General features: G+C 31.0%; 1 protein-coding gene across 3 annotated transcripts in view; it reads right to left on the bottom strand.

Moving 5' to 3' along the window:
* The window catches only part of LOC143194454 (neuroglobin), a 232479-nt gene that overhangs the window by 112027 nt on the left and 103935 nt on the right, over positions 1 to 16517 (bottom strand). For 2 of the 3 annotated variants that reach the window (XM_076401264.1, XM_076401263.1), the window contains exon 2: positions 3605 to 3679. The exons of the other annotated variant lie outside the window; for it this stretch is intronic. The gene's annotated coding sequence lies outside the window, so the exon portion shown is untranslated. The remainder of the gene's footprint in view (positions 1 to 3604; positions 3680 to 16517) is intronic. 3 annotated transcript variants of the gene reach the window in all.

Raw genomic sequence — 16517 nt, forward strand, 5'->3', positions numbered from 1 at the left:
CTAGAAAAATACGAAATCAGAAAAACAGGTAGGATAGCTTAGAAAATTATAACCCGAATCCCACAGTTACCTCATCGTACAGTGTTGGTGCTGATGAGAAATGATTCATTTCTTGAACCAAAACAAACTAGACTTATTTTAGTAAATTTTGGCATTCATCTCATCAAGTAGATTTGTACTAATATTCGCTTGTATTTATTTTGTATTTTGCAAGGTAATCAACTAACAGGATCCTTTCCGCATCTAAAAACAAGCCGGACATAATATTTCCGGCAGGGTCCGGATCTACTGCGCCTTCGCTTGCATTGAATTACATGCTACCATCAACATATTCGACATTTGTTTCATTTCTGAATAAATATGTCGAATGAAATGTGGGCGACGCCCTCGCAGACATTTGTGACGGAATTGATCTTTGCATGGAAGTTGCTCCAACTCCAAAAATGACAGGGATCAATATGATAAAAAACTATCTGATTAATAGGAGGCTATTGGCCGATTACTAACTGTAGTATTGTATTTGGTGCGCCGACTATTATGATGATAAATCCATCCAACATGAAGAATTTTAGGCCCGCACGTATCGTTAGATTAAAAATTTTTGCGAAAAATTTTAAAAATATATGTAGAAAAATTATTTGAAAGAACAAGTTAAAAGTATGAAAATAATTTCGATCTAGATACATGTTCTCTTACGGAGTAAAAAGTGTTGATATTAAGAAACGTGTTTATATTAGTAATCCGCTGCTTCAACGATAAGAGATAAGGAAATCTTGTATTGTATTATCACCGATGATGTATTGTGTCCGAAAATCAAAAACTTGAGCTAAGATATTCAGAAATCCTGAAGATGTATGTAGGGAGAGGTCCAAGCACTGTTGTATTAATATACTGTTATAGAGTGAATACTGTGATTCTTTTCTATTTGCAACAGTTCTTAGTCATTGTTATACAGGCTTTCAATTCGTGGTTTGAAAATTGCTTGTATAAAGAACAATTATTTGCAATGTACATAATATTTAAATACAAAATATGCCTATTGGGAATAATCCAGGAGAAATAAGTAAATAACAATCAAACCTATAATCGAAAACGAAATCAGAATTCAGAAAAGAAACTAACAAGAGCGAAAAGGGAAATACGAGTTAATGGGGCACATAAGCCAACACTGACGTCAGTCTGGGAAAATTACCACGTCCATTGCTTTAATAGAAATTTTATCCGGTGTAACATCGATATTTCTTTTAAATAATGAGAAGAGGGATGATTTTGCAATTTTATAATAAAGATGTACGAAAGTGGCTAAAAACATTTCGGATTGGATCATTAAAAAGTAATTTTTCTTCCTGATAGATAGAATCGAGTTGGTTTGAATTTAGATGTTAATCTCAACAAAAACGCTAATAATAAATCTTAATAATTTTGATTTTTATAATAACGAAGATCTTTAGAAATATATTCGGTTAGTACCGCATTTAATTTTAATATTATAAGTTTAGTAAATTCACAATATATTTCTCTCAGTGTCCAAGATTATTCCAACACTACATCGATCTAAAACGTTTTCTGTTTGATATAAAGGATAGTGGTGCTGAAAGTCATCGAGTGATATCGGAAATATATTTGAAATAGACGTTTTAATCGGTAATATAAATGCCATCATACTGCTAAACAATAACAGAAGTGTATTGATTGAGAAACAGATTATCGCCAAACGCCGGCTTTGGAATGGTGGTGACGATAACATTAACAGCATAGTTGGCAAAGAAGTGTCTAGTCAACTAAAAGATTAAGAAATCATGGGATTGAAACTTTAAACTAAATCCGTCAAATTAAGTATTATGAATGTAATACTTCTTATCCAAGCATTGAAAATTCATCGGTCAAGTATATACAGTCTCGTCAAAACAGCAGTGAACTCACGTCATCAATAAGTGCCTGTCGAAAGTTGTAAATTCGTTTTGTAATCAGACGCACGCAATCAAGCTCGCACGTGTAATCGAATGATCCTCAAAAGTCGTCCCGTTTGCAGAATTCTTCAATATATTATAATTACGGGTTATAAACCGGCAAATATAGGTTTAAGGCTTTGTTTTAATAAATTTCAAATCGCCGCGGTTTTTATTAAAAATATTTTTGGGGTGTTGCAGCTGCACTGAATATTAATATGGGCATGGTCACTAAAATATTTCAAAAAGTAAAAAACAGTATAACCTTAAATTAATCAGAAAGAAATCGTCTTTATGCGAAACTGGTGACGAATCAAGATCAGCTTGATGTTAGCTGTATCAGAGATAAAATATACGAAATGTATAAAAAGAGTAAGAATTTTTTTTAACTCAAAACATACTTTAATACAACTATTTCAGAGAAAATTGTTAGTCTCGAAAGTATCCATAAAAATATGGAAGATATGCGACTATTTCGGGGATGTAGAACATCCCCTCATACACTTTTCAAGTGGTGTAAAGATAACATCCAAGGGGGTCTAATGGATTCTTCACACATTACTATTAAAATATTACAAATTTCAAATATAATATAATATAATATATATATATATATATATATATATATATATATATATATATATATATATATACTGCATCTTTATTTGAATTTTATTTAATTTACTTTTTTAGAAATAAGCCTGAGAAAAGATACATGGTAGATGGACATTATTGCTGAACGTTATGACCACAAATTAGGACGTCTTCCTCCTTATCACTGCATATTTAAACCAATTGAGTTAAAATGGGGTATCGCAAAGAATTATTACAATAGACAGTGAGGTCTAGAAGGATATTCATACCAAAACTGATTGGATTTATGGAGAGAAGCATTGTCGACAATAACATATTCGGTTTGTATGAGCTCGATCAGACACGTTGAAGAAGAAATTGTCAAAAATGGTGGAATCCTGAGCATGCTTTTGATAGATTGATAGATATTCACTTGAGTAGTGATTCTGAGAGTGACAGTGATTGAATAAAACTTTATGAATGTTGATTGATGATATCAAGACAGGATGATGAGAGAGCAAAGAACTAAAGGTCAGTATATAATTAATATACTTTAACTGTAGGAAATTGTATTATAGAGTATGAAAGCTTTATAAGCATGTATGTTATTTCCAGATCCAGAATCCAGCGATTAAATCTAGTTTTATCAAGAAAGATGTATAATAGAACAAACTAAGAAGAGATACGGTAATATTAAAATTACTTTACAAGGAAACATTGCATCGAAGGCCAAAAAACAAAACGTAAAAGGTATATATTACTCATACTAGTGTGGAAAAAGTTTAATGTAAATATAATAAAACAATTCTAACCTATACATTATTGTGGCTGTATAATTAATTGTAGTTTTAAATTCTCCGATAATATATGCATTAGATGTATTATAATTTTAAAATAACTTATATTAGATAACATTTTTGTTTCATTATTTTATTTAGATTAGAATTTTGTTGTTGCGGACTCAAAGTTGATACGGCAACATTACAACGTTTTGACGTCATAAATTAATCAATTCGTTCAGATCACGTGGGTTCACTGCTGTTTTGAATAGACTATATATAATCTTATAAAGAAATTCTTACCTATAAGTCGTATTTACTATACTTTAGCCTATCCAACCGTTCAATCTATTGATAGTTTGATCGAGTAGCACTAACCTGAAAACGAATAGTTGTTAAAAAATTAGTTAATTGAAATTATTAAAACTAGTAATATTCTAATTATTAATATAATAAGCAAACTCCATATATGATTATAAAACTATAAATAAAACTTGTATGTTATAACTTAATTTTTGTTCACACAATATAATGGAAATTAATTGATGTTGCAACAACAAAACTTTAATTCCCATCTCAGTTTGTATTGCATATAATATGATGCATAGGTTTAGACGATCGCATATATGCACAAAAGTCATGATGTCTTGAATATATTCTTGTATATGACACTATATGTTCTATTCTACGTTTAGAACTAGAACAAAGCTTTGCTTAGTTCAACTTAATGTATTGTAATTTGTCATCAATGTATTGATTAAATATCTGGCGGCATTGAAAAATGTACTGTTATCTCAACGAAGTATACCGATATCTCGAAATTTAAATGGCTCGCCTGCCATAACAATTACAATTGACAGTTGCTACATTATATCTTCCTAAGTCTTAAATCGTGTTGCAAAATTATTTTTAATGATGTTGAGCATCTGGGCATTTGGTTATTATTTTGCAAAAACGTTTTAAAATTTGCCACAATTTCTCCCTCCACCATCTGCTCGAAGTAGATGGCAGCGTGTGTTAATTTAATTTGCTACTATTCATCAACCATAACATGAGTTTGAAAACATTTTCAATCGGCATCAGGTATTAACTGAATGACCATCATGACCCTGAATGTTAATTCAATATTACGATCATCCTCATTCTGAAATGTATTTGTTTTCTCAAATAATATCACTTGTTCATGTGACGAATAATTTATTTCAACGTCATATTCGAAAGAGACGTGCTGCTCATTGTCTCAATCCGCCTTTTCAAATCAATGTTTACATCTAGTCTTCTAAATATATATTACTGATATTTTCTGTTCATCTTCAAAAACCTGATATTTTGTTTTAACAAGTACACAACAAATAAACATAAGTAAAACTTAAGTTAAAATTAATAAGAATGTATACGAAATTTCGCTAATATAACTCAAGACACTGAGAGCAAAACTGACAATATTTACAAATATTACCATATGTTGGCAATGTTATTTTTATATTTCAATATGTTACTGTAAATTAATATACACTATATCTCGTGAAAGGAGTAAGTTTGCGAGGCCGAATGTATACATTAGTCAATATAATATAATATTTAATTTATTCTTCAAATAGCAGCGGCCAAAATTATTTATAATATAATATTATTATAATATAATATTTAAAATATAATATTTATTATAATATAATATTATATATAATATAATATAATATATAATTATAATATAATATTTAAAATAATTCCTGAAACTTTGACTTAATCTCTTAAATAGAACGTATTTTTAATATGCAATATTGGATATTAATATATTAGAACTATAACACCTAAAAATAGTGTCGTAGAATATGAATTCATTAATTTTAATTTATTAACATAGTGATGATCCTAGTGAGTCGAGCTATATGATAAAGATAATTTAAAACACTACAAAGAGTGTGCTGCTTAAACCAGAAGCAATTTATATGTTATTGATTGACTATCTGATTGAACTGAGAACGATTTATTCGAATGCAACTTAAGCCTTAAAATGTTTTAATGCATCATTTTATGACTAAATATGACCTGAGAATGCTGCCATAATAGTCTTGATCAAGCTAGTTAAAAATCAACCAATAAAGTGTTACTATCTGGTTTTTAGAATGCAAATTATGCATATTACTATTATAATAGTTCGAACTAAAAGATCAATTGAAAAGTCCCCGGCCTGACACTTAGATGGCGCTACTAAAATTAATTCCAAACGTTTTTTAGTTAGAACTAACCCTCAAAAGATGCGTGTATAAATTTGTGAGCTGTTGGATCATTAGTTTGTGAATTATGGCATTTTGAGTGAAGCAACTTATGTTACTGTGCAAAAAATGGATAAAAATTAATTTCGCATGTTGATAAAATATTGCTTTTTGAAGGGAAAAAATACAATTGAAGCAAAAAATTGGCTTGACGCCGAGTTTCCGGACACTGTCCCAGAAAAATTAACCATCAAGGATTGGTATGCTAAGTTTAGACGTGGTGAAATGAGCACCGAAGACGGTAACGCAGTGGACTAAAGAGATAGATACTCTAAAGATATCACTGAATTTGTACATCATATCATTCAGGAACATTTGGGTATGAGAAAGCTCTGTGCAAAGTGGATGCTGCGCGAGTTCACTTTTGACCAAAAACAACGACGAGTTGATGATTCAGAGCAGTGTTTGAAGACGATCAAGCATAATAAACCCGAGTTTTTGCGTCGATATGTGACAATGGATGAAACATGACTCCATCAATTCACTGCGAAGTCCAATCGACAGTCATCCGAGTCGACTGCACACGATGAACCTGCTCCAAAGCGTGGGAAAACGCAACAGTCGGCTGGCAAGTTTACGGCGTCTGTATTTTGGGATGTGCATCGAATAATTTTCATTGACTACCTTGGAAAAGGAAGGACCACCAATAGCGACTATTACATAGCGTTATAGGTGTTTTTTTTAACAAAATGGGGATTATTCCATTTCATTATGTTTTACAAGCCGCTTTACGTTGCTGTAATTGTTAATTATCCTTAAAACAATATTACCTGAGCAATATTGTTTGATTCTCATGTAAATACATTTAATATATGCTGAAGCAACTCCCAAATTGTTATTTTTATAAGAGAACGAGCTCTTAATTAATTCAGGTTCAGAAATTCTGTTTTCTATTCCTGAAACTACTTAAACACCAACAAAAATGAAATGGAACAGCAAATATCGTGGAGATGAAGAAAATCTATTTATCAATTCACCCTCGATTATTGATCGGGTATTGGAAATTGAACATTCCACATTAAAAACGAAAAATTATTTGTTTAGGTCCTTAAGGGTCCTATTTGAAAATGGGCGGGTTTATATTTTCCTTTTCCGACTTTTCGATGTGTTTTTTTATTATTACGACCTTCGTTCGTTTTTGCACGGTATTCTCTCGTTTAGAGAATTCGTTCGTATTTTTTGCCAGTCGCCATCGTAAAACGTTTAATTTCTTTCTCACGTTCAAGAGAGGCATTTCATTGGCTGCACATAAAATTATCGAAAATGGGACTTGCAGGTATCAACATATTGATTTTTAATCAATCTGTGTCTAAATGTAAAAATATCTGCTTTAAAATAATCCGCCATCTTTTTTGGGTTTCGCTGATGTAACAAACACGCATGTTCAGCAGTTTTTTAGCAAACAATTAATTAAAAACATGAATATACAATACTTTGAGGCAATCTAATATTCTTTAGGTTCTTGTAATTATACAGTCCAGTACCACATGAAATTGATTAAAAGTGTAATGTGAATAGGAAAAAAATGTTACAAAGTAATGGTTTTATCCAGTGGTATAGATAAAATTACTTGGGGCAATAAGCAAGTATCATATTGTATCGCATATCTGGTGAATCCAGGTCCAAGTAAAAAAGGCTAGCGCCGAAAAGTGAAACGAAAACAAATGACTAGCAAAAACCACGTACAACTCGGCTCTTTGTTGAATGTTTCACATAATGGGGATGGTAGGCATGTTACAAGTTAGATCTTATGAAAGGCTCTCTATTGTGATTATAGCCATAAAGCTTTAAAATAATTTATTCTAATAATTTGCAAGACATGTATCTCATCCAAATGATAAGGTCATAAAAGAATATTTCCATCTTTGAAAATCCGAAATCTGAATCTGAAGGGGTTTCTTTAAACAGCCTTCTCACCCACCACCAAGACCCCGAGGAGGAAGTTTCAGGAATAATATATAATGTGTCCATTAAATCAATAATAATTTAAGTGCAAGTCAACCAGTCAATAACATCTCAAAAAAATGGGCGATTCTCGTCAACAGAATGGTAGAAATTTTTCACTAGTAACGTTGTTCAATAAGCAGTTGGGTCAAAGGACGGAATCGGCGTTAACGCAATGCTTAGAATACTCATTTCAAAATTCTTCTTCATCATCCGTGTCAATTTATAATTTGAAATACAACTTTTAATTAATCTTTTACGTATATTATTCTTATATTATAAATATTCTTATTTCATTAATTTTCCTTATATATGGTTAATTGTTTAAATTAATAAATTTAAACTTAAACTCGTCTCATTGAAAACATAAATTATATTTTACTACAACATTGTTTTCTCTCCCTGATATTAAACAGTATATAGATTGTTAAGTCGACGTCGATATATATGATGTAGACTTATTTATGGGGTCCATTGCAGACAAATCACGGTATGTAGCTGATATTTTGGAGGTTTTAATAATAACGCTTTATTTTCAGATTTATTTCCTTCGATCCTATATATATATATATATATATATATATATATATATATATATATATATATATATATATATAAAGCTTCCACACTCTATAATACAATTCCCTACAACTAAAGTGTATTAATTGTATACTGACCTTTACTGGTTTCCTCTTTCATCACCTTTTCTTGGTAATGGTCAGCATTGAATCAGAAACCAACATTCATAAGGTTTAACACACTAATAAACTGAATAACTAAGCTGCTTATTTCCAATCTATCAAAAATTTGCTCAAGATTCTACCATTTGCCAGTTTCTTCTTCAATGTGTTTGATCGAGCTCACACAAACCGAAGGTGCTATTTTCAACAATGCCTCTTTCCATAAATCCAGACAGTTCTGGTTTGAATATCCTCCTCGACCTGAATATCTATTGTAATAATTCTTTAAAATACCCCGTATCCACTCAATTGAATTAAAAATACAGTGATAGGAAGGAACATGTAATACTCTGTGGTCATTCCAATCAGTAATCTAAAGTACTATGTGTGTTTTCTCAGACATATTTCTAAAAAAGTAAATTACATAAAATGCAATTAAATATTTCATTTATATTTACCAAGTAGCAATTTGAAATAGTTCATTCTTTAACATGGTTTCCTCGAAACTTATTTTATGTACTTAGTCCTTAATTTTATTCCTTAATTTCAGCCTTTGTTGGTGCACTTGTTAGGATTTTCCCCACCAGCGTAATATATATGTGGTAGATATGGTGCATTGTACATGTACTTTAAAAGCTGATTTTAAACTACTGCAAAGACAAGTTATCGTTCATTTCTTCATGGTAGTCACCCTTGGACTTAGAGAAACACTAATTCTGCACCAGATATCAAACCATTCCTGTTTACAGCATGAAGAACTATATGTATGCGATAAATAAATGTTATGACTAACAAAACCTAATCGATAGTTATTGCAACATTTACCTTTTTCCATCAACTTTTGTTGCCTTTACACTATATTTATTATCATCTTGCAATGAGCAACCCAATGTACCATTCTGAAATTTTCATGTCTCATTTATATATATAAATTAATATATTTCTTCCTTGATTTTGTTATATGTTTTTAAAAATTATATTCTTTCAAAAGCAAACTCTGGAAGTTCCATTAAATCCCTTCCTGGATTATCTTGACAACACTTAAATCTTATATTATCCAACAATGTATGAACGGATGTTCTACATATCTCAAATAACTGTATATCTTTTGGATTATTATAGATACTTTCTAGACTAACAATTTTCTCTGAAATAATTGTATTAAATTAGGTTTCGATTGAAAAAATTACGTACTGTTCTATACATTTTGTATATTTGATCTCTGAAACGCCAAACTGATCTTGATTCGTCACCTGTTTCGCCTAAACACGGTTTCTTTTTGGCGAATTGAAGTTTGTTTATTGTTTTCTACTTTTGAGATATTTTAGTAACCGCGTCCGTACCAATATAGAGTGCAGCTGCAAGGCGCAAAAACATATTTTCAATAAAAACCGCGGCGATTTCAAATTTATTAAAACAGAGGGTTAAAACAACGTTTGCCGGTTTATAACCGGTAATTATAATATTTTGAAGAATTTTCAGACGTTTGGTAAACGGACACCTTCTGCAGGCTCTTTCCTTTACATGTTCGAACTTCTCTACCAGCATTCTATCTCGTTTTAAATAGGATAAAATGACAAGGATGATATTGCCTAGCTGTAAAACGAATTTACAACTTTAGACAGACACATATTGACACTCAGGTCACTGCTTTTTTGAATTGACTATATCTATGAGATTATACGGTATTGACTTTCATATTCTCGGAATAATATCCGTACCTCTTAGACCTTAACCTTTTCCACTGACATTTAATGCTATTGTAGTTTGTATCCATATTTAAGTTAGATCTTTATCCAACGGTTCGCTAACAAAAAACTTTTATATTCGTGTTCCAGAGCTTGTTCGGTTTATTATTTAAGTTAACATTAACTGATCTTAGTTAAATTCCGTTAAGTAAACATTTATTATTTATTAAAAGCAGGGTTGATACAATTTGTAATACTATCTATATTAAATAGCTCTGATTCTTAAATTATAGATCGAGACAAATCGACAAAACAACACATCCAATAACATATTTTGGGTACAAATAGTTAGCTCTGCCATAAAAATAATAATGAACAAAATACATAACATAAGTTGTGAAATAAGAAGTAAAGTTTAATGATCATAAACTCTGTATATTTGATGATTAGAAGAATGTGATTTTTTTAATTCTGACCTAAACCCAGACAGTGGAATGCATAATGCGTACCTGGTCACGGAGACATGTCCTGGAATGACAAGTTAGACCAGGTTATGTGGGACTGCCTAGACGAATGTGATACGGTCCTATGAATCATCGTTTATATGGTTTCCTATAAACGACTGGGTTTATGTATGGACAATACCATAAGTAGCATATTACTGCCAAACTCTTTCATATTCAAAGACGATAATGCGCCTATACATATAGCCAAGGTTTAAACCTTGGTCAGGAGCATCAGAATATCATCAAACATCTTTTTTTGGCCAACTTAATCACCAGAACTCATCAATTTTCAATCACTAAGCTGCTATGGGAAAGCAAAGAGTGAGTATATTTGCACCTCCAACGTCTTTGAAGTACAAAGCTCATAATAATCTCAATAGCAACATCGATAGAATCAAGTCTTCAAAAGAAACTTGAAACTAAGAAATAAAGTGTAAAGAAGAAACGTACAAAGGTAAAAAGTACAAATAAAGAATAACTTTGCAACGATATAGGACAAGATCGTACACTTACATTCAAAGGGTGTCTGAAGAAAAGTGAGAAAGGCGATCTTGATAATATAGACAAAGATACAGAACAAGACCAAGGTTAATATTATAAAAAATATTAAAAGGTGCCAGGACTCAGTTTAAAATCAAGAAATAAAAAATGACAAAATGGGAAATTGGCTAAGAAATCAAACCAAACCATAAAACATACACTAGAATATATTTATTACTTTATAACTATAATACCATGTATAAAATAATTTACTACACACGGTAGTCCAGAATCTAAAAGATATACATATACACATCATCTACAGTTTTAATACTGATTTTAGAATGTACAATAATATTTATTTTTAACTAAATGAAGTAACACGTTCTCATACTGACATGTTATAAATTAAATAGTTACAGAAAATGAACAAACAATATAATCAAGTTTTTAAGTAGTATTGAAAGCCACTGAGGAGGAATTGAGGGGGAAGAAAAACCGAGTTTAGATACTACCAAAAGACTTATTGTTAAGAGATATATTATTCAAGCAATTCAACGGTGTGAAATATTCAGCTTAATTGTTTTGCATTAATTTGTTTTAACATCTATTTTTATTAATTTGCTTTATCAAGTTTAAAATGTAAGATTATTAGAACCTGAATGGAATAATACCGTTTCAAATAAACTAGTCCCAAACAAACGTCCAGAATACATGCATACTAACTTTAATCACATTAACTATTATTTTTTGTAATTATAGCTCCAGACGTCTGACCTCGGCCAATATTCTGCAAGAAATAAACATAAGGCTAATTCGCAAAACCTGAATACTGGCGAATAATCAAAATAAGCAGAATTTCAGAAGACATCTGACATTACCCAGTCTCGTTACTGACATGACTGAAATGTTTCAAATCGTATTTTTCGTATCCAACTTTACATTATTGCATAATCTAGTTTTCATTCCCAGACCTGAATCGTAAGCCCCAAGGACTTTCTTGGAGTTAAAAAACTGACTCATATCGGCAACAGTCTCAACAATGAATAACAATATTTTCTAATTATAAATTAAATATTCATTTTGAATTTTAAATCAATAAACAAAAAATTGTTATAAAACAGATTTCGATCAATTAAACCTCACTCATGTAATTTTGTCTCTACTGTAATATTCATTTTATTCCCATCTATTAAAATTGGAAGCGTTATTATTCATTCTCATTTTATATAATATGTAATCCATCTCTCACTACATCTTGTCATAAGTAGACATTCGATAATGAATAATATATTTTAATTTGTCGTGGATTCAAGTCGAATTGCGACAATGTAAATGTCAAAATCCAATATATGCCACTATGCCGTTTCCTTTGTTCAGTTTTAACCTTAAATTTTACAGATTGCCAAAAGATTTATTTTTAACTCATTATTTTTCAAGCAGCATCATCTACTTGGCGTCATGACTAAACAACTATTTGTGACATATTTATGATTGATGACCTTAAACATTTACCTGTTTGTTTTAATTATTCAGCCAAATCTCAAATTGCCTATATTTAACGATAATGTCGTATACAACTACTATATACGATAAGTTCATTATAGTATAGGAATATGAATATTATTAATATATTAGAGAAAATTTATAAAGCAGATACATGTTATAGATAACAACAGGACAATGAAAATCATATCGAATATTTGATCAAAATATACTAATTACATATTTTTTATTTTCATGTAATTAACACTAACATATTGTTATTTTTTTAATGAAAATATTAGTTTAATGAAATGTATTAGTTAATTAAAAGTAAATAGATCATACATCAAATTAACGTATAGATATTAGTGATGAGAATAGCGATAATAATGTAATTTGAAGTAATTATATATATCCCAATAATTATTGAGAATGAGTTTTGTAAACGCATAAACTATCATTCTAAAGAAAGAAAGACAAACTCCTTACTAAAAATAACCTAACTGTTAAATTCTATAATATTGACAATTCTCGACATAAAATAGTTGTGTTATTGAGTTACTTAGTATATACAGATGCTAGTCATTGAATGCTCAACTGATTACTCCTTATTTTTGTTGTTTGATTTAAAGAAATCTGTTGTCGAAGCTGATAATACTCCATTATATTCCAGTTCTAAATATGTTAGTTCCAACGGTTTAAAAGTTGTGATTTTGATGTGAAAGTTATTAAAGACTGACGAAAAAAGAAATTAAATTGCATTGGAAGGAAATTCAACTTAAAACCCAACATAAGACCTTTTGAACAGTTGCTTAACACGTGCTGAATGCCAAAAAGAGAGAAAATGGTTACCCTATGAATTAACTCAAAACACCATTGACCTTTTCAATATTGCAGTTTTATTGCTTTCCAATAGCAGTTTTCTGTAGTACATTGTGTCAAAAGTGCATCCAGGACGATGACCGCAAGTGCAAAAGTTTAGCCACATCAAAACTTAAGCGGTATGTTCATCGCCATAAAATTGTTCTGTGCATATGATGGGATAAGCAAAGCGTGCGAGTTAAAACCGAATCAAATTGTTATGTATATGTTCACTAAGGCAATTCAAATTAATTGAATGATGTATTGTTGGAAAAAAACTAGCAATAATGCGTGACAACGCTCAGATACATGGTGCAAGACTATTGAAGGATACACGGTTGCATCTAGAATGGCAAGTTTATGACACTAGACATAGAACCATTTAATGTCCACTGGTACTGGAATTTGTTTTGGTTTTTCAACACCATTTTGATGAATAATTAAATTTGGTGAATTAATATATTTGAACATTTTTTCACAATAAATTCTAAAAATTTAAAAGCTGACCAGTCGGCTTGGTTGACGCAGTGGACAAGGCGACAGGACGGTTCTCCTTCTATTGCGATAGTAGCGGGTTCGAATCCTGCTGCGGGATAGATATACTTTATGTTTGTGATTGTTATTGTAAATGTCTTTATAGGCAACGGTGGATAATCCGACAAGGAGTAACCATCCCAATCACGCCAGTGACCAGTGTATGTAAGATTAAGTTGGTCATTAGCCAGTCGGTAGGCTTAATGTCGAGGATTGTGGTTTGGAGCCCACGTTAAACAGTAGGCCCAGTCCAGATAAACCACGTTAGTTAAAAAGAGACTTTCAAATTTATTTTTAAAAAATGACCGAGAATACCCACTAGTATTTAATTCATACTAAAATTCCTATGCACAATTACATGGGGTCATTAATACACAAGACAAAAAAGTTTAACAGAACTGTAGATGATGGTTGTATCTAATTCATTGGTTGTTCATTCGTAGGATTTTTTGTGTTTAGTTAACAATTAAATAGATGTAATATTAATGACCATACATAGGATATCCACCAATGCATAAATAAAATTGTGTTAAGATAGGACCATGAATACAAGTAAAGTGTTATATAAAGTTATGGCAGGTAAGTAGAACACGGCTTCTTTTAGATGGGTTCGCTATCGATAGCTGTAGATAAAGTCAGTTTTCGATCCGCCAAGTAAAGGTGAGCCACATTACTTATAAAGCTAAAAATAAATATTAGATAAAGCTGTCAGAGTCCTGGCTAAAGAGAGCTCTAACGCCATTTAGATTTGGGTGCGATACAACTAAGAAAAAAACAATTAGTAAAGCAGAATAAATTACATAACATGAAAAGTAGCTTCATGTCATCAAATGTTAAATACCAGTAAGCTTATCCGAATGCTTTTGAAGATCTTCATAAAACTTTATATATGTAACTATGAACGAATACTTTTTCGTTGGTAATAAATATTTATCACAAGAGAAATAGGAAGCAACTTGTTAATATCAGCCGTCATATAACAGATACTGACGATTGAATGTTATTATAAACAAAAGTTTACATCATAAATATTTAACTCATCTCACCGTCACTTATACACAGAGTAAGCGAATTCGACTTTGGTCAAATTACAGTACATCTACTGTAGAAGACAACAATGACCAAATAATTTGTCGTGGTTGTTACCTAGTAAAGGCAACTTTCGCAAAGACTTTTTTTAGTATTGATTGTACTTTCGTCCACCTGATTGCCTTTTATAATAATACTACTGCAATGTGTCTTGAAAATTTAGTATCATAGAAACTATGGAGAGGTGTTCCTAAAGTCCTAAATTGCTTCTTATCTTTTTCTATGCTTATCGTTTAGGATTTCTTGACTAGGGGTGCTTTGAGAATTTTCAGTTTCTCTTTGGATGCTGAACACATTGAACTACGTGTTTGGTTGAATCAATTCTAAATATAATCCGTATAATTTCCTCAGAATCATTTTACCAATTTTGATGCCGTTGGTTTCAGTTGTAACATATTTTTTCATCGGTTCCATCGGTTGTTATTAGCAGAAAATTTAAAAAATACTATTAAATAATTTAAATTTACTCTAATATACAAAAACAACAGATTAAATTCAGATTTCGTCAAATTGCTAATAGATATCGTATAATGTAACCGATATGCACAATGGTTTCTATTTATATTTTGATCTCATAGCAAAAAGAAAATAATGAATAAAAGGACAGTAATTTATCAACGAAATTGTTTTTCAATCGAATCAATTCTTCATTCAATATTCATAACTCCGATTGAGGTAGTTCCAAAAATTGTTTTTTGATTATCAGGTTCCGAAAACGCTGGCTATGAAATTTATTCTTGATATACTGAAATAAAAAAAGTAATTTAGTGTTAAATTCAATATGGACAGTCAATAGGTGGTAATTTCAACCGATATGTGAGAGTTTTCAATGGTCCTTTTTTGTCGATTCTTCTTCCGTATTTCACGAATCGCTTCAGGTAAATAAATGGTTGTGTACTATTCAGAATTGACTGTTCTACGTTGCTCTAATAACACTGTGCATTGTGTTTGTTTTTGGGAATCTCTTCCCCGTTCCGAATCACTTTTGTCCGATTTGGCTAATCTGAAAAGACCGATAGAGTGGACAGTTATTTTGTTTGAGATTCAAACGAATACATTTGATTCGTCACCTGTGTAGATATTATACACAACCTTTAATTCACCGCAATTGTATTTATTGATCATTTCTTTTTGTAAGCACACTTCTCGCAACTGAGGCTACGATTAAATTTTTTACACCAAGGCTTCACAGTGGCCAAGGATGGGGCTTCATCTCCGAAAGCCGAAATAAGTTGATGATGCATTATGCCTTGAAAATACACGTCAAAAATCAAATTCTTCGTTACTGTAAATAGCACAAGTTGTGGTTAAATGATGAAAGGTTCTAAAGAAGGTTATGGTTGTAAAGGTCAAACTTACACATGGAAATGTTAGAGGGACACTAACAGTAGTTAATATTGCCAAGGTTTAAAATGTAAATATAACCCTCGTATTACTGGTAGAAATTGAGAAAAAATAACATAATTAGACCCGTTCCATAATTCCCTAAAGACTTGGGTTTGAGAGTTATAATAGATTATCATAATTGAGAGCTAGCTGATAAGACAAGATTTAAGAACTAAAAGTAAGTGGCTAAAAGTAAGTAAGTAAGAATACACTGGTTTATAATACGGGTTGATAGAAAAACGGAAGATAGGAGTCGAAGCACAGCTAATAAAAACGAAAGGGAATTA

Source organism: Rhynchophorus ferrugineus, unplaced genomic scaffold (genome assembly GCF_030347505.1).
Source record: "Rhynchophorus ferrugineus isolate W39M unplaced genomic scaffold, kcgeb_rfMv2 rfM3, whole genome shotgun sequence".
NCBI lineage: Eukaryota > Metazoa > Arthropoda > Insecta > Coleoptera > Curculionidae > Rhynchophorus > Rhynchophorus ferrugineus.